Source organism: Lepus europaeus, unplaced genomic scaffold (genome assembly GCF_033115175.1).
Source record: "Lepus europaeus isolate LE1 unplaced genomic scaffold, mLepTim1.pri SCAFFOLD_436, whole genome shotgun sequence".
Lineage (NCBI taxonomy): Eukaryota > Metazoa > Chordata > Mammalia > Lagomorpha > Leporidae > Lepus > Lepus europaeus.
In genome coordinates this window covers 34,834-59,366 of record NW_026909312.1, presented here as the reverse complement: position 1 = coordinate 59,366, position 24,533 = coordinate 34,834, and the positions used below count along the sequence as shown (strand labels likewise).

Below are 24,533 nucleotides of genomic sequence, written 5' to 3'. Positions count from 1 at the left end.
GTGGTGAAAAAGAGATATTTTTACATCCTCCATCTGCTGATTCACTCCCCAAAGGCTGGCAACAGCCATGGATGGGCCAGGCTGAAGCCAGAAGCCTGGAGCTAGGAACCTTAGTCCTCAAGTACAGGATCAACACAGGCCCGCTATCCAAGCGTTAAGCCAAGACAGCTGTCACACACTTCTTTTTATTTTATTTTATTTTATTTTATTTTTTATTTTTTTACAGAGCTAGAGAGAGGAAGAGAGAGAGACAGAGAGCTGGACTGGAAGAGGAGCAACCGGGACAGAATACAGCGCCCCAACCGGGACTAGAACCTGCAGTGCCGGCACGCAGGCGGAGGCTTAGCCTAGTGAGCGGAACCGCTGGGCTGTCACTCACTTCATTGATGCTGTTGCTGCTTCCGGTGCTGCTGTGCTTACTGGGAGGAAGAGGCGGGTCCTAGATGGAGGGCGCTTGCGCACTCGGTCTGTTGGAGATGGAGAGGATGTATCCCGCGGTGGCGGCGTGTTGTCGGCTGCTGTAATTGTCGGCTTCCGGAGGCGTTTTCGGCAGCGGTACTGGCCCGGAGAGTGCGGGAGTGAAGGTGAGTTTTTCTATGGAACAAGAGAGGCCTGGGACCTCGGGGGGTGGGGGGTGGTGGTGTTGTGGCTCCTCGGAGCAGTGTAGACACTCAGGTCCACAGGCTGGGTGACCGTGGGGGCGGGTGGAGGCTCAGCTGTGGGAAGCGGAGAAGCGGGTGGCTGGGCTCATGCTGGAGGACAGGACTGCGGGTTACAGGTATGGTTATTTGTAACATGTGCCCTAGTTATTCCGTCAGTTCTAGCAGGGTTTCTGGTGGGTGTTTTACTTGTCATTGATTTTTATGATTCGTTTTAGTATGTCTATATCTTCTGGATTTAATCTTAATAGGTCAGGTGTACTTGTTATCCAGGGATTTCTCCATTTCTTCCTGGTTTTCCAGTTTGCTAGCATATAGTACTGAATAGCAGTTTCTTTGAAACCTTGTGTTTCAGTGATGTTGGTTATGATGTCTGCTGGTTATGATGTCTGTAATTTTATTTACTGGAGTTTTTATCATTTTTGTTAGTCTGGTTAGTAGATTATGTACTTTTTAAAATTTTATATCAGGTATGTAAATCTCATATTTCTTACATACAGATTCAAACATACTGATATTTATTCCCAGCCTTCTTCTTCTTCACTGTTGTGCCCACTCTTCTTATAATTATCTATTTTCAGCTAACTATATAGTTATATGATTAACCCTTCAATAAGTAAAAGTGTTCAACAAACAGCATGAAGAAAAAAACACTGGTCTTTAAAGTGAGACAAGAACTATAAGCAACTTTCTTATCTCCTACTGTCATTTTCTCTCCTGCACACTACATTTAGGTACTCTCTTAGTTACCACAAATCAGGGAAAAATATGTTAGTTGTCTTTTGGGACTGGCTTATTTCACTAAATATACTGGTTTCAAGTTACATCCGTTTTGTTGCTAAAGACAGCATTTTTGTGTTCCCGAATGAATGGTATTCCGTAGTGTATGTGTGCCATAATTTCATTATCCAGTCAGCAGTTCATGGACATCAGGTTTGATTCCTAATCTTAGCTATTGTGAACTGAGCTGCAGTACACGTGGAGGTACAGATAGCCCTTTCGAATCTGCTGAGTTCATTTCCTATGGGTAAATCACCAGGAGAGGGATTGCTGAGCCATGTGGTTAATCAGGGAATTCAGATAACATCTGCAGATGGAGAAGATGTTATCTGAAAGAAAACTGGGTTGATAAGGGGCTTGGGAACATGGAGACCCTGTCATAGGCTGGGAATGAAGTGTGTGGCTTGTAATCAGCTGGTAGAATCAGAATTCGGGCAGAGGACTCGCTCTTGATAAACGTATGCTTCTTGCCTTTTGAATGTGTGTTACGTGTTCACATTCATTCTAGTTATTTAAGATACAACTGAAGGCTTCCTGAGGTTCCTTGAAAAAGTTTGTGGAAATAGGGTGTTTGTCGTGATGGGTGTTTTTCATATCCTCCTAGGCAGCTCTGCGTGAAAGCTCCTGCTTTCATTGTGTTTTTGTTCTTATTATTTTTGGGGGCTAGGGATGACCTGAGTCCTCAAGGATTTAAACAGAAAGAGTACGATGTGAGCTCTTGGAATAGATGCCCACTTTGTTGGAATGCATACTTCGTGATACTTCCTATTCTACAACTGTTTTTTTTTTTGCCAACTCATAAATGTCCAGTTGCTTTTAGAGTCCCTAAACTGTGTCTCTGTGTCAGACTGTGAAATTTATTAGTCAGGCACATTTTTCCTTCAGTGTTAGTTAAATGATTTGTCATTCTTCACAGTGCAGTGTTATTGAGGGTATTTTTGAGTATCATGTGTTCAGAATCATGTAGCTTACTCTTTTTAAAAATATTTATTTTATTTATTTGAAAGAATTCCAGAGAGAGGTAGAGACAGAGAGAGGTCTTCCATCTGCTGGTTCACTCCCCAGATGGCTGCAATGGCCAGAGCTGGGCGAATCCAAAGCCAGGAGCCAGGATCTTCTTCCAGGTCTCCCACATGCATGCAGGAGCCTAAGGAGTTGGGCCATCTTCTACTGCTTTCCCAGACCATAGCAGAGAGCTGGATCAGAAGAGGAGCAGCTGGGACTAGAACCAGTGCACATATGGGATGCCAGTGCTTCAGGCCATGACTTTAACCTGCTGCACCGGCCTCTATAGCTTACTCTTACATTTAGATGATTTCTACAGAAACATTTTCATACTTATGTTTTTGTAGAAGTTCTAGAATTTTTCACGTACACAATTTTACTAGTGTGCATGTTGTGTCTTTCATTTTCTCTGTAGTGTGAGTGCATATTTTTTCTATAAGTTTTTATTAAATATTGATAGTGTGTCCAGTGGATGTGTGTATATGTTTAGGGGTAAAATACTGTTCAATATAATTTATAGACTGATTTAAGAATAAATCCATATTCCCTTTTCTCTGTTCTCCTTCCAACACTCTCTCCCAGAGTCCCCCTTCCATCCTTCCCTCCTTTCTTTTCTCATTTCCTTCCTTTTTGTTTCTTCTGTTTTTAGATAATATATTTTAAATTTATTTTACAGTAATAAGGCTAATAAGTTTAAGAAGTAAGAACAGGTGTGCTGGTGCTGTGGTATCCCACAGGGGAGACAGTTGAAGTCCCGTCTACTCCATCTCTCATTCAGCTCCATGCTAATGTGTCTGGGAAAGCAGCAGAGAGTGGCGCAAAGTCTTGGTTCTCTGCATCCATGTGGGGGACCCAGAAGAAGCTGCTGGCTCCTGGCTTCTGCTTGGCCAAGCCCAGGTTGTTGTGCTCATTTGTGGTGTGAATCAGCAGATGGAAGATCTCTTTATCTCTCCCTCCCCATCCACCTTTCTCCCTGGTTTCTCTTCCTTTATTATCAATTACTGCAAGTCATAATTTTAGTCCATGTTTTATATTCACAGGCTTACTTAACCACTAAGCATAGTATTCATCAGGTGAAAGGTAGGGTGAGCAATGTTCCACGTGAGCTGTGTAGTGATCTTTTTTCAAAAATATATATTCTCTTAAGTGGCATTGATCCAGAGATAGGGAAACACAGAGATAGAGGTCTTCCATCTACTGGTTTGCTCCCGAAAGGGCCACAGGGGCAAGTGCTGGGCTAATCCAAAACTAGGAGCCAGGGGCGTGGCGCAAGGACCTGGGCCATCCTCCACTGCACTCCCAGGCACAACAAGGTGAACTGGAAGAGGGGCAACTGGGACAGAATCCGGCACCCTCACCGGCACTAGAACTCAGGGTTCTGGCACCGCAGGCAGGGGAATTAGCCTATTGAGCCACAGCACCGGCCTAAATTCTGGATATTAATCTTTTATTAGTTTCAGAATTAGCAAATATTTTGTCCCATTCTTTCAGTTGCCTCATTGTTGTTTTGATTTGCATTTCCTTGATGACTAGTGATTCTGGGCATTTTGTCCTGTGTCTGTTGGCCATATGAAGTTCCTCTCTTGAAACATGCCTGTTCAAGTCCTTTGCCAATTTTTAACTGGAAGTTTTGTTTTGTTGTTCTAGAGTTCCATGAGCTTTTGTAGATTGTGGATATTAATCTTTTATCATTTTCCTAGTTAGCAAATATTTTCTCCCATTCATTCGGTTGCCTCTTCACTTTGCTTAGTGTCCCTTTTGCAGTGCAGAAGCTGCTCTGTTTGATGGAATCCCATTTGTCTGTTTCTGCTTTTATTGCTTGTGCTACTGGGATCTTTTCACAGAAATCTTTGCCTATGCCAGTGCTTTTAAGTTTTCTCCAATGTTCTCTAGTAATTTGATGATATTGAGTTTTAGATTTTGTTTTAGGGGCCAAAAACATGCTAAGAAGGGAAGACTGGTTCTCCAGGCAGTGGGAGGGAGACCTGGGAGGAAAACTGCATGTGTTGATTCAGAGTACAAAACATAAGAAGTCTGGTTTGGGGAGACGTGGTAAAAATTGTTTGGGTTTTAGAGCTTCAGACTAAGGACGATGGGGTTGCAAGTGCTTCATGCAGTGGGAGAAGAGGATTAGATGCAGTGGAAGAACCTGGGACACGCAAGATTTTGGGAGCTGAAAACAGGTTATTGCTGTATGTCACCATCCTATGATAGAAAAGGAAAATGGAAGGATTGTATGGAGGAAGGCAGGCCACAATGAGGAGAGTTGTAATAGGGAGGAGCTGGTAGGTCTACTGGTAAGAACTAGTGGAGCATCAGAGTGTAAGACCCGGGAGATCGTCTGGGGAGCAATCTTAGGAAAAGTGAGGGATAGGATATCGGGAGGCAGGCTGAGGGAACTTTCAGGAGGTACTGGGGATGGTGCTGATTTAATCAGGGAATTGGAACAAGTCTCCAGACTACCAAGAGATGGAGAAGATGTTATATGACAGAAAACTGGGTTGAGAGGTGAGCTTGTGAACATGGAGACCCTGTCTTTGGCTGGGAATGAAGTTTGTGGCTTGTAATCAGCTTGTAGATGTCAGAATTCTGGCAGAGGTCATTTCTTTTGGTAAATGTGTTTTTCTTGACTTTCAAAGGAGTGTCTGTCATGTGTCCACATTTGTTCTAGTTATTTAAGGTAATGCAGAGAGCATCAAGAGGGTCCTTGAAAAAGTTTGTGGAAAGAGGGATTTTTAAGGTTGTTTCATTTTGTGTGTGTGTGTATGTGTGTGTGTCTGTCTGTGTAGAGAGAGAAAGGGATGGATGGATGGATGGATGGAGGGAGAGAGAGAGAGAGAGAGAGAGAGGGAATTATTCTTATCCATTCAACTGATGATGTTAGAAGTCTTTGACAATTTCTTGTTTTCTTGTGAACCATACTGGAATAAATATTGTGGTGGACATATCTCTCTGATTGATACGTTCATATATTTTGAGTTATAGCCAGTAGAGGGATTTCTCCATCATATGGCAAGTCTGTTTCTGGTTTCTTCAGAAATCTCCATACTGTTTTCCACAGTAGCTGCACTAATTTACATTTTTACCACCACTGTGTAAATTTCTCCTTTTCCCACATCCTCCTCATCATTGTGACTCTCTGTCCTTTGGGTTTTAGCCAGTATGTCCGTGTGAGCTCATTGTGGTTTGTCTTTGCATTTCCCTGATAGCTTGTGATGTTGAGCATTTTTTCCTATATTTTTGGCCATCTGTATATCTGTGGGTTACTGACTGTTGAGTTCCTTTAGCCATTTCATAACTGGATTGGTTGGTTTTTTATTGGTGGTTTTTTTAAGTTGCAGATGTATTCTTGATATTAATCCTTTTCGTATAGGTAGCTGACAAGTATCTTTTGCTCATTCTGTTGAATGTCTTCACTATATGATGATTTCCTTTTCTGTGCAAAAGTTTTAATATCATTTGATCCCATTTGTTAGGTTTTGATTTTGCTGCCTGGGCTTTGAGGGTCTTGTCCGAGAGTCATCCCCTATTCCAATGTCTTTGAACTTTTCTTTCTATTTCCTTCAAAAAGCTTCATATCCCCAGGTTATAGATTTAGGTCTCTGATCCATTTTGAGTTGATTTTCATATTTTGTGGGAGTTATGAATCTAATTTCAATCTTCTACACAAATACATCCATTTTTGGCAACACCATTTGTTGAAGAGTTTTTCCTTACTCCAATGGATGGTCTGAGTCCTTGTGTAAAAATCAGGTGTTGTACATATGTGGATGAATATTGGAGCTCGCCTTGTTTTCTTCCATTGGTCTGTGTGTGACTTTTTATGCAAGTGCTATGATATTTTGTTTAGCGTAGATTTGTAGAATGCTTTGGATCAGGTGTTGTGAGGCATCCAGGCTCACTTTGTTTCGTTTTTTGCTCAGGAACACCTTATCTATTCTGGATCTTCTGTGATTTGGTATGAATTTTAGGTTTGTTTTATGTAATTCTGTAAAGAATGTCATTGGTATTTAGATGAAAATTTAATTGAATCTTTAGGTAGCATTAGGTAAGGTAGAAATCTGAATTATACTGATTCTTCAAATCCACCAAAACGGACATCTTCCCACTTTTGTGTCCTTGGTGATTTCTTTCATCAGTGTCTGGTGATTTTCATTATAGAGCTCTTTGGCTTCTTTGGTTAATTTTTTTCCTAAACTTTTTATTTTTGTGGTTATCGTCCTTGGGATATTTGTTGATTGCTGTGTCAGTGAGGTCATCATTAATGTATAAACACTGCTGCTTACACAATATGTTTATTTGTAACCTGAAACTTCACTGAATTGTTTCACCAGTTCTAGCGGTGTTATCGGTGGATTGTTTTAGTATTTTTTCCGGTACCATATCATGCCACCTGCAAGCATTTAGAATTTCACTTTCTCTTTTATAATTTAGGTGCTGTTTATTTCTTTCTTCTCCTTTTTTCACTTGTGAAAATTTACAGTTCTGCATTCAGCAATAGTTTTAAAAGGGGACATATTTGTGTTGTTACATGTTTCATAAAAATGCTTTCACTTTTTGCCCATCCATCATGACATTGACTGTTGTTTTGTGATACATAGCCTTTAAGATTTTGATGCCTATTCCTTGTATACCTACTTTTTTTATATCAAATATGGGAGTGAATCTTTTCAGGTTATTTCTCTGTATCTAACGAGGTGATAATGTGTTTATTTTTAATAAAAACTTTTATTTCAATTATTTCTAAGAATTAGAGAGAAGGCCGTCGCCCTGGCTCACCTGGCTAATCCTCCGCCTGCCGTGCCAGACTCTCATAGGGTTCCAGGTTCTAGTCCTGGCTGCTCTTCCTCCAGTCCAGCTCTCTGCTGTGGCCTAGGAGGGCACTGGAGGATGGCCAAAGTGCTTGGGTGCCTGCACCCGCGTGGGAGACCAGGAGGCAGCACCTGGTTCCTGGCTTCAGATCAGCGTAGCGCTGGCCATAGTGGCCATTTGGGAGGTAAATCCTTTGTCTCTGTCTCTCCCTCTCACTGTCTAACTCTGCCTGTGAAAAAAATCAATAAAATAAAAAAAAGAATTAAAGAGAGAGAAACTGAGCAAGTGCAGGTGAACGAGAATGAGAGAGTGAGAGTATGAGAGTGACAGAGGGAGAGAGGTCTTCCATTTGCCAGTACACTCCCGGAATGACCGTGATGGCCAAACCAAGCCAATATGAAGTCAGGATCCAGGACCTTCTTCTGGGTCTCCCATGTGGCTTCAGAGGCCCAAGGAATTGGGACATCCTCCACCGCTTCCCAGGGCACGTTAGGAGGGAGCTGCATTGGAAGTCGAGTAGCCAGAACACACACTGGCACCCACAAGGAAAGACAGCACTGCATGCCGTGGCTTTAACGTGGAGTAACAGAGCACCAGCCCTGCTCTCTGACTCTGGGCAACAGCCCTGGCCCCGACCAGGCCAAGGATTGTGGGTGGTATCCTCCGTTCAGTACCTGACCAGGGCAGTTTGGCAGAGTGCTGCACCAACGGGAGTGGCTGTATCTTATGTCAGAGGTCTAGAGAGCTCCACATTACCTTGAGGTTCTGATTGGCTGGATCTGGATCGAAGATGTCCCTGGAGCTTTCCTGATTGCTATGAGCACTGGGCCACAGTGCCATTTTAGAGCTAAGGCCGCTGCCCCTGGTTCATCAAGGTAGCTGCCCCTGGTTCATCAAGGTAGCCTGGCCTCCTCCACTGAAGCTGTATATCCTGGGAGGAAGGGGGAGGTGATAGTTGGATGTTGCTTGCGCATTTAAGCTTATGGACAGAGATGCCCAGGGGTTGCTTCAAGGAGACGGGATCCTGGGATTTCTCAACAGTGTTCTCCCCAGAAACCCACAGGTTTGGATTTAGTGGGGGTGGGCAGTGGCTCAGCCATTAGGAAGCCGAGAAGCGGATGTCTGGCTCCCCTCCTCCCTCCCAGAGGACCTGGATGTGAAACTAATACAGAGTGGACGCTGAAGCTCAGCTGCCAAGTAAACTCCCATTCCTGGAGAGACTGCATGGCTTCCTGCCCAATGCCAGCTGGGCCTTCTTCCTGGAGAGGAGCAACTGGTGAGCAGATGTAGCTGTCCAAGTGGTCGCTGTGACCTGGGTGCACAAGGGGAAGGGAAGAGACAGCCCATTCCCTGGGGTTGGGTGGTCCATGCAGACAGAGATGTAGATTTCATTCCCATGGCAGTGAGGGTCATGTGGGGTAGCCCCACAGGCATCGGAGAAATGTAGGGGCCTGGTGGGCTTCAGTAGATTTGGAGACCATGGAGACGGAGTGGATAGGATGTTGGGGAATGAGTCCCCGGGGCTCTGCAGAGAATTAGGGGCCAAAGAACATGGTAAGAGGGGAAGACTTAGGTATCCAGGAAATGGGAGGGAGACCTGGAGGAAAAGTGTGTGCTGCTGAGTCAGAGTACAAAACCCAAGAAGTCTGGTTTGGAGAGATGAGATAATAAAAGTTTTGGTTTTATATTTTGGGGCTAAGAATGACGGGATGTATGTATTTTTTGTGGGAGTGGAGGGTTAGATGCCATGGAAGAACCTGGGGCATGCAAGGAGTTGGGAGCTGAAATCAGGTAATTTCTGTATATCGCCGTCCTATGATATAAATAGGGATAGGGAAGGATTGTATGGAGGAGGTCAGGTGACCTCAGTAGAGTTGTAATAGGGAGGAGTTGGTAGGTCTTCTAGTAGAACTGCTGGAGTCTCCGAGTGTTAGACCTGGGACAGCACCTGGGCAAAAACCTTAGGAAAATGAGGGTAAGAAAATGTCGAGGGTTGTAGTATGGTCTTTCTTAGGGACTGTGGTATGTGTGCACGGTTATTCAGGAAACTTCGAGAAAGGTGTCAGGCATACCAGGGATGGAGAGAGGCTTATCTGGGAGAAAACTGGATAGGTGTTGTGCTTAGGAAGACAAGAACCTGATCTAGCCTGGAATGCAATTTGAGGCTTGTGGTCAGCTTATAGAAGTGTGAATTGGGGCAGAGGACTCTCTCTTGGTAAAGGTGTATTTCTTGTCTTTCAAAGATGTTTCTGTTATGTGCCAGCATTTGTTCTCGTTATTTAATGTAATGCAGGGAGCAACATGAGGTACTTTGAAAAGTTTGTGGAAAGAAGGAGTTGTGGATTTGTTGTCTTTCAAGACATTTTGATGAACTGCGCACAGCTTTGTCGTGGTGCATGCTTTCCATATCCTTCTAGGCAGCTCTGTGAAACCTTCTTCTTTCACGGAGTTTCTGTTCTGATTGTTGTTTGGGGGTTGGGGATGACTTGACTCCTGCAGGACTTAACCAGGTGTGAGTTCTTGAAATATCTTCCCCTTACGTTGGAATGTATACTTTGTAGTACTTCCTGTTTCTCTTTTGAGTTTTTTCCATCTCTGATATTTCCATTTGCTTTCATGAGACATTAAACCATGTGTTTTTGTTTCACACTGTCACAGTTATTAGGAATGCAAATTCTTCTTAGGTTTTACTTTATAGGATGTGTCATTCTTTACAATGCAGTGTTATTTTTGTCTTTTTAATTTTTTTTAATTTTTTTTATTTTGACAGGCAGAATGGATAGTGAGAAAGAGAGAGACAGAGAGAAAGGTCTTCCTTTGCCATTGGTTCACCCTCCAATGGCCGCTGGTGCCAGCACGCTGCAGCTGGCATGCAGTGTTATTCTATGTAACACTTATTCACAATTATATAGCTCTTACACTTTTACTTTATAGGTTATTTCACAGAAAGATTTTCAGACTTCAATTTTATAAAAGTCATAGGATTTTCCAAGTACAGAATTTTGTGAACATACACATTTGATATATTAAATTTTCCTGTAATGTGAGTGGTTACCTTTTTTATGTAAATTTCCTTTAAAGATTGATATTGTCTCCAGTGGATGTATTTATTTTTTCGGCTAAAAGTTTCTTCAATATATTTTATAGAACAATACTAAGAATAAAGTGCCATTCCCTTCCTTCTGCTCTCCTTCCAACACTATCTCTCCCAGTATACCTCTTCCTTTCTTTCTCCCAATGTCCCTCTCTTCCTTACTTCCTTGATTTCATCATTTTTGGATAGTTTTTCAATTTTCACTAGAGTAAAAAGGCTAAATGCTTTACCAAATAACAAGTTCAGGAACTAAAAACAGGGTGCAGTGTGGGGGCAATGTTTGGCATCCCATATGGGCGCTGGTTCAAGTAGCATTTACTCCACTTCTTTTTTTCAAGATGTATTTGTTTATTTGAAAGGCAGTTGTATAGAGAGGCAGAGAAAGTGAGAGAGATGTCTTCCATCCATTGGGCACTCCCCAGAACTGCACAATGGCTGGGGGTTCACTGATCAAAAGCTGGGAGCCAGGAGCTTTCTCAGGGTCTTCCCATGTCGGGGTAAGGACCCAAGGACTTGGGCCATCTTCCACTGCTTTCCCAGGCCATAGCAGAGAGATGATCAGAAGCACCCTTACTCGTTCTGCCACAGCGCCGGTTCCTACTCCATTTCTGATCCAGCTCCATGCTAATGCACCTGGGAAAGCAGCAGAGGACAGCCTGAGTGCTTGTGACTTTTCACCCTATTGGGAGACCTGGGAAAAGCTCCTGGCTTCATTTTGGTCTTGTCCTGTCTGTCTTGGCCATTTGAGAAGTGAAGCAGCAGATGGAAGATCTCTCCCTCTTTCTTTCTGTATGTAACAGTATCTTTCTAATGAACAAAGTAATCTAAAAATAATGAAAAAGGACAAACCCTAGTTTAGTGGTAATATATGCAGCAAATATAATCAGTTGAATGAAAAAATGACCATTTTACCCATACACCCTATATTTAAAGTAATCACAGATCATTAAAACTAGAATAATGCAATATTATTGTTTCCTTTTAATTTTTTTTAAGATTTACCTTTACTTATTTGAAAGACAGAATTACGGAAAGAGGTATAGAGATAGAGAGAGGTCTTCCCTATGCTTGTTCATTCCTCAGATGGCCAAAAGATAGAGCTGAGCTGATCCTAAGTTCTGAACCATGAGCTTCTTCCAGGTCTTCCATGTGGGTGCAGGGGCCCAAAGACTTGGACAATCTTCTTTTTTTTTTTTTTTTTTTTTGACAGTCAGAGTTAGACAGTGCGAGAGAAAAAGTGACAGACAGAGAGAAAGGTCTTCCTTTTTCCATTGGTTCACCCCCCAAGTGGCCACTACAGCCTCTGCGTTGCAGCCAGCGCTGCACTGATCCGAAGCCAGGAGCCAGTTGCTTCCTCCTGGTCTCCCATGTGGGTGCAGGGTCCAAGCACCTGGGCCATCCTCCACTGCACTCCCAGGCCACAAAGGAGCTGGACTGGAAGAGGAGCAACCGGGACAAAATCCGGTGCCCCGAACGGGACTAGAACCCGGGGTCCTGGCGCCGCAGGCCGAGGATTAGCCTAGTGAGCTGTGGCGCTGGCCAGGCCATCTTCTACTGCTCTCCCAGGCCAGAGCAGAGAGTTGGATCAGACGAGGAGCAGCGGGGACAAGAACCTGTATCCATGTGGGATTCCCACCTTTCAAGCCTGTGCTTTATTTAACACACTGCCACACAGTACCCACCCCTTAAATTTTCTTTTATTTGACATGTAGAGTTATAGACATAGAGACAAATAAAAAGGTCTCCTTCCATTGGTTCACCTCCCAAATGGCCACTATGGCCAGCACTGCGCCAGTCTGAAGCCAGGAGCCAGGTGCTTCTTCCTGGTCTCCCATGTGGGTGCAGGGGCCCAAGCACTTTGGGCCATCCTTCTCTGCTTTACTGGGCCACAGCAGAGAGCTGGACTGGAAGAGGAGCAACTGGGACTAGAACCCGATGCCCATATTGGATGCCAGCACTGCAGGAGGAGGATTCACCTAGTACACCACAGCACTGGCCCCTAGGGTACTGTTTTGCCACATCCTTTCTAGCATTTGTTGTTTGTTGATTTCTGTATGCAAACCATTCTAACTGTGGTGAGGTGAAACTTCATTGTGGTTTCGTTTTACATTTCCCTAAAGGCTTGTGATCCTGAGCATTTTTTCATGTGTCTGTTGGTCATTTGAATTTCCTTCCTTGAAGAATGTCTGTTCAAGTCTGTTGCCCATTCTTAACTGCATTGTTTGTTTTGTTGTTGTTGAGTTTCTTGAGACTTTATACATTCTGGATATTAATACTTTACCAAATATTTGCAAATATTTTCTCCCTTCTGTTGTTTGCCCTTCACTTTGCTGAGTTTTCGTTTACAGTGCAAAAGCTCCTCAGCTTGATGTAATGCCATTTGTGTGTTTTTGCTTTTATTGCCTGTGCTTCTGGGTTCCAAGAAGTCTGCATCTGGCAATATCTTGCATCGTTTCCACAATGTTCTCTAAGAATTTGATGGTCTTAGGTTGTACATTTAGGTCTTTGATCCTTTTTGAGTTGGTTTTTGTGTAAGAATAAGGTAGGTTTCTGTTTTCATACTCTGCATGGGAGATGCACCTTTTCGTGCACCATTTTTTGAAGAGACTCACTTTGTCGCATGGTTGGATTTTAGATACTTTGTCAAAGGTAAATTAGTTGTAGATGTGTGGATTGAGTTTTGGAGTTTCTGTTGTGTTCCATTGGTCTACATGTGTATTCTTTTCCAGTATTAGGCTGTTTTGATTGTAACTGTCCTTAAGTATGTCCTGAATTCTGGTACTGTGATGCTTCTGGCTTTGTTTTTCACATATAAGATTCCATTAGCTATTCTGGGTCTCTTGTGTTTCCATTTGAATTTTAGCATCTTTTTTTTGCCTAGGTCTGAAAAGAATGTAATTGGCATTTTGATTGGGATCACATGAATCTGTAAATTGCTTTTGGTACCATGGACATTTTGATTATTTGATTATTTTAGTCCTTGAATATTAAAGATTTTTCCATTTTCTGTGTCTTCTGTTATTTCACTAATGTTTTCTAATTTTCATATTAGACATATTTGGCATCCTTGATTAAATTTATTCCATGGTATTTCATTTTTTTGGAGCAATTGTGAATGGGATTGATCTTAGAAGTTCTTTCCCAGCCATGGCTTTTTATACATTCACTATTGATTTTTGTGTTAATTTTATATCCTGCAACTTCATCAAACTCTTTTATGAATTCCAGTATCTCTTAGTGGAGGCTTTTATTTCCCCTATGTATAGCATCCTGTCACCTGCAAGTAGGGGCAATTTGACTCCCTCCTTCCCAGTTTGTATCCTTTGATTTCTTTTTCTTGCCTAATAGGTCTGGCTAAAACTTCCAGATCTATATTGAATAGCAAGGGCACAAGTTGGCATGCTTGTCTGATTCCAGCTCTTCATGGTAAAGTTTCCAGCATTCCCTCATTCATAATGTGTTGTCTATAGGTTTGTCATAAATTGCCTTGATTATGTTGAGCAATGTTCTTACTCTACTCAGTTTGCTTAAGGTTTTCATTATGAAAGGATGTTGTATTTTGTCAAATGCTTTCTCTGCATCTATTGAAATAAGCCTATGGTTTATCTGAAAGTTTTATTTATTTGTTTGTGAGGCAGAATTATAGATGGAGTAGGAGAGACAGACTTTTTAATTGGTTGGCATATAATCATTTTTATTAACACTTGAGAGATAAATCTTTTTATCATCTGTGGTATCTGTTGTTACCTTTCATTTTTCTTCTCTGAATTTACTGATTGGGATCTTCTTTTTTTTAAGGATTATTGGGACAAGAGTGTATAAATTTTTTTAAGGAAGTTCTTCATTTCACTGATTTTTATATTCTATTTTGCTTTCAATTTTGTTTATTTCTTCTCTAATTTTAATTATTTCTTTCTTCTTGCTAATTCTGCATTTGATTTCATTTATTTTTCAAGGGCACTACATTGGTGGCTCACTCATTTGATGCCTTTCCAATTTCTTGGTGTAGGCACCAATTTCTCTAAACTTTGCAGTATCCCATAAGTTTTGATATGTGATACTGTCATCTTTATTCGTTTCCATCTTTTAAAAAAATTTTCTATGACACAGTTCATTCAGGACCATGTTCAGTCTCTATGTGGTTGTGTATGTTCTTGATGTTCTTGGTGTGGTCATTCACCCCTTCATTCCTTGTGGTCATGGAAGATGCTGGTATGATTTTGATATTTGCTGAATTTGCTGAGACTTATGGCCTACCATATTGTATATCCTGGAGGGTGGCTCAAGGCCTTAGTTCCTGTCAACCATGTGGGAGACGTGGATGAAGATCCCACTTCTCAGGTTTAGTCCCATCTTGAGGGCATTTGGGGAGTGACTTAGTGGATGAGTACTGTCTCTTGCTATCTCACTCATAATGAATTATTAAAAAATTTACCTCTCTTTTTTACCTGGAAACTTGATTTAAAGTATTCAAACTTGATGTATTTCATATATACAAATTTAGAAACTGTAATTATCCCCAACCTGCCCTCCCTCCCTCCTTCCTACCCACCCAAACATGCTCCCATCCCTCTTCATTTTTTTAAAGATTTATTTATTTATTTGAAAGTCAAAGTTACACAGAGAGAGGAGAGGCAGAGAGAGGTCTTCCATGTGATGGTTCACTCCCCTAATGTGTGCAATGGATAGAGCTGTTCCGATCTGAAACCAGGAGCCAGGAGTTTCTTCTGCGTCTCCCAACGGGTGCAGGGGCCCAAGGAACTGGGCCATCCTCCACTGCTTTCCCAGGCCATAGCAGAGAGCTTTATCACAAGTGCAGAAGCTGGGTCTCGAACTGGCACCCATATGGAATGCCGGTGCTCCAGGCCCAGGCATTAACCTGTTGGGCCAGAGCACCGTCCCCAGCTCCCATCCCTCTTCATCCTCGATGCACTATTCCCATTCTTATTTTATACAGAAATCTATTTTCAATTATTTTATATTCATAATATAAAGCCTACACTAAGTAAAGAATTCAACAGTTTCAAAGGATTTTTTTAAAAAAAACCATTCCTCAACAGGCAATACATGGTTTGTTTAAAATCATTCTATCTGCAAGATAAAAGTTGTTTAAAATCATTAATCTCGAAGTGTCAATATAACTTCTATAGATCACCTTTTAGGTACTCTGTTAACACAAATCAGGGAGAATATACAGTATTTGTCTTTTTTGGAAAGGCTTATTTCAGAAAGTGTAAGGTTTTACGGTTGCATCCATTTATTTTCTTTTTGCAAATGCCAGTTTTTTTTTTTTTTTTTTTTTTTTGTACCAGAAAATGTTACCTACCTGGAGCACACCGCAGATCAACACAGGCCTGCTATCCAAGCCTGGAGCCAAGAGAGCTGTCACCCACTTTTTTGAGGCTGCCTGGCCACTTCCGGTGCTGCTGTGCTTACTGGGAGGAAGAGGCGGGTCCTAGATGGAGGGCGCTTGCGCAGTCGTTCTGTTGGAGATGGAGAGGATGTATCCTGCGGTGGCGGCGTGTTGTCGGCTGCTGAAATTGTCGGCTTCCGGAGGCGTTTTCGGCAGCGGTACTGGCCCGGAGAGTGCGGGAGTGAAGGTGAGTTTTTCTTATGGAACAAGAGAGGCCTGGGACCTCGGGGGGTGGGGGGTGGTGGTGTCGTGGCTCCTCGGAGCAGTGTAGACACTCAGGTCCACAGGCTGGGTGGCCGTGGGGGCGGGCGGCGGCTGAGCTGTGGGAAGCGGAGAAGCGGGTGGCTGGGCTCGCGCTGGAGGACAGGACTGCGGGTTCCAAGGTATGTTTGTTTGTAACATGTGCCCTAGTTATTCCGTCAGTTCTAGCAGGGTTTTGGTGGGTGTTTTAGTTGTCATTGATTTTTATGATTCGTTTTAGGTTGTCTGTGTCTTGTGGATTTAATCTTAGTAGGTTACGTGTATTTGTTATCCAGGGATTTCTCCATTTCTTCTCTTTTCCCAGTTTATTAGCATATAGTACTGAATAGCAGTTTCTTAGAAACCTTGTGTTTCAGTGATGTTGGTTATGATGTCTGCTGGTTATGATGTCTGTAATTTTATTTACTGGAGTTTTTATCTTTCTTTGTTAGCCTGGTTAGAAGCTTATGCACTTCTTAAGATTTTATATCAGCTATGCAAATTTCATGTATTTCTTATATACAGATTCAAACATAGTGATACTTCTTCCCATGCTACCATCTCTCAGGCCTACACTCCCAGCCTTCTTCTTCCTCCTTCTCTTGTTCCCACTCTTAATTCTTCATCAGGTAAAGGTACAGTGGGCAGTGTTCCACGTGAGCTGTGTGTGATCTTTTTTCCAAAAAATATATTTTCTTAAGTGGCAGAGATCCATAGATAGAGGTCTACCATCTACTGGTTTACTCTTGAAATGGCCACAGGGACCAGTGCTGGGCTGATCCAAAGCCAGGAGCCAGGAGCTTCTTCCAGGTCTCCCACATGGAGACTGCATTCAGTAAGAGCGGTAAAAGGGACATCCTTGTGTTGTTACATGTTTGAAAAATGCTTTCACATTCTCCCCATCCAGAATGACATTGGCTGTTGGTTTGTCATACATAGCCTTTATGATTTTGATACGTATTCCTTCTGTGTATATTTTGTGTAGTTTTTTAAATCATTTTTAATTCTGTTGATATCTCTGTATCTAATTAGATGATAATGTGGTTTTTCAAAAGATTTATTTCATTTATTTGGAAGAATTCTATAGAGAGATAGAGGTAGAGGAAGAGCAAAAGAGAGGGAGAGAGTTCTTCTATTTGCTAGTTCATTCCACAAAAGACCTTGATGGCCAAACTGAGCCATCAGGATCCATAACCTTCTTCCAGGTCTCCCATGTGGCTGCAGGGCCCCCAAAAATTGAGACATCCTCTGCCACTTTCCCAGGCATGTTAAGAGGGAGCTGGATTGAAAGTGGAGCAGCCTGGACGCTAAATGACACCCATATGAGTTGTCGGCATTGAGTGTTTTTGTAACACAGTGCCAGCCCAGACAATGTGGTTTTATTCTTCCATTATTTTGATATAATTCATCATGTATATTAATTTGCAAATGTGGACCATCATGGCGTTTGTGATATAAATTCCAATTAAAGGTTTTGCGTGAGCTTCAGCATGTGGTTTTGGTTTTGTTAGGCTAGAATTTCGTTGAGAATCTTTGCATCTTTTTCATTATGGATATAGGCCATCTGTTTTCTTTGTATTTCATGTTTTGTTATCTTTTGGGGTCAAAGTAATGCTGGCGTCACAAAAAGTGTTTGTTACAGTTGAATCCTGTTCCATGCAGGTCATTATTTTGAAATAGTTGAAAAAGTATTGGAGTTGCTTTTTAAATCTTCACGCTCCTTGGTTACCTTTATTCAAAGGTATTTGCATTTTAGTAGCAATTGTGAATGGAATGGGTCTTCGAAGTTGTTTCTCAGCCCTAATGTTATGTGTATACAAATTCTGTTGATTTTTGTGTGTTGATTTTATTTCCTGCCACTTTTCCAAACTCTATTATGAGTTCTAAAAGTCTCGTGGTGGAGCCTCCTGGTTCCCCCGTATATAAAATCATGACATTTTGAAGGTAGGATAGTTTGACTTCCTCCTTCCCAATTTGTATCCATTTGATTTCTTTTTCTAGCCTAATGGCTCTGTCTAAAACTTCTAGAACTATATTGAATAGTAATTATGAAGGTGCATCTTTGTCTGATTCCAGATCGTAGTGTGAATGCTTCTAATTTTTCCCCATTCATAAGATGCTATCCGTTGGTTTCACATAAATTGTCTTGATTGTGTTGAGCAATTCTCTTTACTGTGAGTTTGCTTAAGGTTTTCTTTCTGAAAGCTTTTTGCCTTTCTCCAGCTATTTTCATCTATTGAAATAATTATATGTTTTTTAAATATTTATTTAATTGAAAGGCAGAGTTATTGAGTGAGGGAGAGAGATTTTCCAAGAATTTCCAATTCATTTTCAAACAATACATTGTAGCAATTCCTGATGTTTGTTTTTATTTATTGGGTTTCTATTATTATTTCTTTTTTTTTTTTTTGACAGACAGAGTGGACAGTGAGAGAGAGACAGAGAGAAAGGTCTTCCTTTTGCCATTGGTTCACCCTCCAATGGCCGCCGCGGCTGGCGTGCTCCGGGCAACACACCACGCTGATCCGGTGGCAGGAGCCAGGTGCTTCTCCTGGTCTCCCATGGGGTGCAGGGCCCAAGCACTTGGGCCACTCTCCACTGCACTCCCTGGCTACAGCAGAGAGCTGGCCTGAAAGAGGGGGAACCGGGACAGAATCCGGAGCCCTAACCAGGACTAGAACCCGGTGTGCTGGCGGCGCAAGGTGGATGATTAGCCTAGTGAGCCGTGGCACCAGCCAGGGTTTCTATTATTATAGTTTGTTATTCATTTCTGATTTACTGATTGGGGTCTTATTCCTGTTTTTTTGTTTGTTTGTTTGTTTTGGAGATTTTCAGCAATTTTGTAAAAAAAATATTTTTTAACCAGATTTTCCTATCAATGATCTTTTTTTTTTTTTTTTTTTTTGGACAGAGTTAGACAGTGAGAGAGAGACAGACAGAAAGGTCTTCCTTTTCGTTGGTTCACCCTCCAAATGGCCGCTATGGCTGGTGAACTGCACCGATCTGAAGCCAGGAGCCAGGTGCCTCACCTTGGTCTCCCATGCGGGGGCAGGGCCCAAGCACTTGGACCATCCTCCAGTGCACTCCCGGGCCACAGCAGAGAGCTGGCCTGGAAGAGGGGTAACTGGGACAGAATCAAGCACCCCGACGGGGACTAGAACCTGGTGTGCCCACACTGCAGGCGGAGGATTAGCCTATTGAGCTGCAGAGCCAGCTGCAATGATCTTTTATAATGTTTTTACTTCAACTTTGTTCATTTCTTCTGAAATTTCCATGATTTCTGTCATCCTACTAATTTGGAGTGTGATATGTTGGTTTTCTAGGTTTTGTGATGCATTGAAAAGCTCATTTATTTGATTCCTTTCCAATATCTTGTTGTAGGCACAAGTTGTTATAAAGTTCGCTCGTAACCTTTCATTTGCTGTGTCCCATACATTTTGCTATGTTGTACTGTTACCTACAGTTATTTCCAGAAAATTCTTGATTTTCATTTTGATTTCTCCTAAGACCAACCATTCATTCAGGATTATGTTGTTCGGTCTCCACGTGTTTGCTTATGTTCTAGAGTTTCTTGAGTTGTTGATTGCCAGTCCTTAAATTTTGGTCCTAGAAGATGTATGAAATTATTTCTGTTATTGAGTTTTCTAGGCTTGTTTTATGGCCTATCATATGTTGTGTCCTAGAGAAAATTCCAGGGACTGATGAGAAGAATGTGTATTCTGCAAGTGTGGGATGAAATGTTCTAAGTTAGGACTTCCAGCAAGGTAGTCTGTTCACAGGGACAAAGTGATGAGTGACTGAGTCAACTACAATTTTGATATAGGGGAGGGGCTAGGAAACGACCAAGAGAAGACAGTTTAGGTGTTCTCGTAAGTTACTGTTTTTATTTAAGATATCCAAATTCCATGCATTTCATAAATGCAATTTAGGTACACAATATTTGTCCATATCCTACCTCCATGTCAGGGGCACAGCACGTCTGACACCTGGCAGCAGCCCAAGAACCGACAAGGCCAAGGATGCTGGGTGGATGTCCACCATTCAGTAGCCCTGACCACGGGCATTTTGGCAGAGTGCTGCACCATGCAGGAGTGGTGGGTGTCAGCCCGGAGTGCTAGAGAGCTCCACACTGTCTTGAGCTTCTGATGGGCTGGATTGGGAGCAACGATGCCCTTGGAGTGCTCCTGATCATGGTGAGCACAGGGCAGGCATGTCAGGCTGGGGCTCAGGCCATGGCTCCTGGTTCTTCAAGGCAGTGTGGCCTCTTCTGCTGATGCTGTGTTTCTGGGAGGAAGGGGTGGGTGTTAGTTGGGTGGCACTTGCACAGTAGGCCTTGGGGATAAGTAGGCGATATACACAGCAGTGTCATTGTCAGCTGGCCTTGGCAGGAGCGGTACGGTAGGCTTGGAGAGTGCAGGAGGGATTTGCTGCATTTAAGTTTATGGACAGAGAGATACCCAGGGCCTGCCTCAAAGGATCCGGGATTCCAAGGCTTCCCAGTGGTGTTCTCCCTGGGTTTGGAGGTAGCAGGTGGTGGGCAGGGGCTTCTATGAAGAAGCCAAGATGCAGCTGTCTTCCTCCCCTCCCCGCTAAGAAGAACTGGGATGTGAATCTCACCCAGAGTGGACTCTGAACCTCAGCTCCAGGCAATCTTGCACTTCTGGAGACTCTCCACTTCCTGTCATCAGTTCATGGACATCAGGTTTGATTCCATATCTTAGCTATTGTGAACTGAGCTGCAGTACACGTGGAGGTACAGATAATCCTTTCGAATCTGCTGATTTCATTTCCTAGGGGTAAATCACCAGGAGAAGGATTGCTGAGTCATATGGTAGATTTATTTTCAACTTTCTGATGTATCTCCATACTGTCTTAGGCAATGGTTTCCCCAGGTTACATTTCTAACAACAGTGTATTAGGGTAGCATATTGCCAGATCCTCAGCAGCATTTATCATTTGTTGATTTCAGTATGAGAGCCATTCTGCCTGTGGTGTGGCAAAACCTGATGGCTAGTGATCCTGAGCATTTTTTCATGTGTCTGTTGGCCATGTGAAGTTCCCCTCTTGAAACAAGTCTTTTGCCCATTTTTAAATGGAATTTTTGTTTTGTTGTTAAGTTCCTTGAACTCTTTGTAGATTGTGGATATTAATCTTTTATATGTATCCTAGTTTGCAGATTATTTTCTCTTATTCATTTGGGTGCCTCTTCACTTTGCTCTTTTTAGATTCTGGATATTAACCTTTTGTCAGTTTCATAGTTAGCAAATGTTTTCTCCCATTCTTTTGGTTGCCTCTTCGGTTTGCTGAGTATTCCTTTTGTAGCACGGAAGCTTCTCAGCTTGATGAAATCACATTTGTCTGTTTCTGCTTTTATTGCTTGTGCTACTGGCATCTTTTCCCAGACATCTTTCTCTACGCCAATGTCTTTCAGTTTTCCCCAATGTTCTCTAGTAATTTGATGATATTGAGTTTTAGATTTTGTTCCTTGATGGGTTTTAGTTGCTTTTTGTATAAGGTGTAAGGTATGGGTCTTCTTTCATAGTTCTGCATGTGGAGGTCCAGTTTTCTCAAGACCCTTTTTTGAAGAAACGGTCCTTTGAACCTGGGATTGATCTTTAGCTCCTTCTTCAAAGGTAGATTAGTTGTAGATGTGTGCATTATTTCAGGTGTTTCTTTTGTGTTCCATAGTTCTATATGTCACTTTTTTGCCTATAGCAAGCTGTTTTCATTGTAACTCTCCTGCACTGTGTCTTGCAATCTGTTATTGTGATGCTTTGAGTTTTGTCAATGCTGTATAAGGTTGCTTTCAGTATTCAGATGTTCTGTGTTTCATATGAATTTTAGCATTTTTTTCTCCATCTGGGCAAAATGCTATTTGACCTTTGCTTGGGATCCTATTATATCTGTAATTTGCTTATGGAATAAAGGATATTTGCATTATGTTGATTTTCCCAGTGAATCAACATGGAAGATTTTTCCATTTTTGTGTGTCTTCTTGCATTTCTTTAATGTTTTGTAACTTTCATTGTAGACATTTTCATGGATATGAAACTGGACACCGAGTTGACACAGAAGTTCAGCTGCTGGGTAAGCTTCCATTTCTGGGGACTGCTCTGCTTCCTGGTAAAACCCAGCTGTGCCTTCACCCTGGACAGAAGCAACTGGTTAGTAGATGTGGCTGCATCCTGTGGATGGCAGCCCTTGGGCCCAATGGGGAGCAGAGGGAAGGGAAGGGAACCCTGTGTCCTGGAGTTGTGCAGCCAGGCTGACAGCAAAAGTGGACTTCCAACCTTTGTGAAGGAAGGTCAAGTGGTGGGAGCCCTATAGACATGTGGAGACAGAAATGTGTTGGTCTAGTGTTCCTAGTATAGAGGAACCACAGAGTCAGAAGTGAATAAGATATTGGGGAATGTGTTTCCTGGTGTTTTGCCGAGAATTATGGGCCAAAGTCCATGCTAAGAAAGGAAGACTGGTTCTCCAGACAGTGGGAGGGAAACCTGGGAAGAAACTGTCAAATGTTTACACAGAGCACAAAACATAAAAGTCTGGTTTGGAGAGATGTGGTAATAGTTGCTTTGGTTTTAGATTTTTAGGCTAAGGGCGATTGGATTGCAAGTACTTCATGTGGTGGGAGTGGAGGGTTGGATGCCATGGAAGAACCTGGGTCATGCAAGGCTTTGAGAGCTGAAAACAGTTTGTGTCTGTATGTCACCGTCCTATAATAGAAAAGGAAAATGGAAGGATTGTGGCGAGGAAGGCAGGCGACTTTGTGGAGAGTTGTAATAGGGAGGAGCTGTAATAGGTCTGCTTGTAAGAACTAGTGGAGTATCAGAGTGTGAGATCCAGGACAGGCCCTGGGGAGAAACCTTAGGACAAGTGAGGGAAGGTATATCAATAGGTGGGCAGAGAGAATTTTCAGGAAGGACTGGGGCATTGGTGTTGAGTTAATCAGGAAATTCAACCAAATTCTCCAGACTACCAAGAGATGGAGAAGATGTTATCTGAAAGAAAACTGGGTTGATAGGGAGCTTAGGAACATGGAGAACCTGATTTAGCCTGGGAATGGTTTGTGCCTTGTAGAAGTCAGAAGTTGGACTGAGGAGTTTCTCTTGGTAAATATATTTTACTTGGATTTCAAAGGAGTGTCTGTCATGTGCCCACATTTGTTCTAGTTATTTAAGGTAATGCAGAGAGCATCATGAGGGTCCTTGAAAAAGTTTGTAGAAAGAGGGATTTGTAAGGTTGTTTCATTGTGTGTGTGTGTGTGTACAGAGAGAGAGATAGAGAATTATCCTTATCCATTCAAGTGATGATGTTTGAAGTCTTCAACAATTTCTTGTTTTCCCTGCTGAGAACCATACTGCAATAAATATTGTGGTGGACGTATCTCTCTGATACAATACGTTCATGTATTTTGGGTTATAGCCAGTGGAGGGATTGCTCCATCATATGGCAAGTCTGTTTCTGGTTTCTTAAGAAATCTCCATACTTTTTTCCACAGCATCTGCACTAATTTACATTCCCACCACCACTGTGTAAGTGTTCTCCTTTTCCCACATCCTCCTCCTCATTGTGACTCTCTGTCCTTTGGGTTTTAGCCAGTATGTCCGTGTGAGCTGATATCTCATTGTGGTTTGGATTTGCGTTTCCCTGATAGCTTGTGATGTTGAACATTTTTTTTCTGTATTTGTTGGCCATCTGTATATCTATGGGGAACTGTCTGTTGAGTTCCTTTGGCCATTTCATAACTGGATTGGTTGGATTTTTTTGCTGTTCTTTCTTTATTTGCAGATATATTCTTGATATTAATCCTTTTCATATAGGTAGCATTGGTCTGTGTGTCACATTTTATGCAAGTGCTATGATATTTTCTTTAGTGTAGATATCTAGAATGCTTTGATTCAGATGCTGTGAGGCATCCAGGTTAATATTTTTTTTTGACAGGCAGAATTAGACAGTGAGAGAGAGAGACAGAGAAAAAGGTCTTCCTTTTCCGTTGGTTCACCCCCCAAATAGCTTCTCCGGCAGTGTGCAGTGGCCTTCTCGCTGCGCTGATCCGATCGCAGGAGCCAGGTGCTTTCTCCTGGTCTCCCATGCGGGTGCAGTGCCCAAGCATTTGGGCTATCCTCCACTGCACTCCCGCGCCATAGCAGAGAGCTTGACTGTAAGAGGAGCAACAGGAACAGAATCCGGTGCCCCAACTGGGACTAGAACCCCGGGTGCCAATGCCACAGGCAGAGGATTAGCCTAGTGAGCCACAATGCCAGCCTTGTTTCGTTTTTTGCTCAGGAACACCTTAGCTATTCTGGATCTTGTGTGATTTTGTATGAATTTTTGGTTTGTTTAATGTAATTCTGTAAAGAATGTCATTGCTATTTTGATAAAAATTTAATTGAATCTTTAGGTAGCGTTAGGTAAGATAGAGATTATAATTATGCTGATTCTTCAAATTCACCAAAAGGGATATCCTTCCATTTGTTGTGTCCTTGTTGATTTCTTTTATCATTGTATGGTGATTTTCAGTATAGAG

At 42.3% G+C, this 24,533-nt stretch overlaps 1 long non-coding RNA gene across 2 annotated transcripts in view; it reads left to right on the top strand.

The window, feature by feature from the left end:
* Positions 1-477: 477 nt before the first annotated feature.
* The window catches only part of LOC133755400 (uncharacterized), a 36,094-nt gene continuing 12,038 nt past the window's right edge, over positions 478-24,533 (top strand). Inside the window, exons 1-3 of one of the 2 annotated variants that reach the window (XR_009865397.1) lie at positions 478-584; positions 15,663-15,950; positions 22,035-22,090. This is a non-coding gene — a long non-coding RNA (uncharacterized LOC133755400). Of the gene's footprint in view, positions 585-15,662; positions 15,951-22,034; positions 22,168-24,533 lie in introns of both variants that reach the window. The other variant, XR_009865396.1, reaches the window with a different exon arrangement.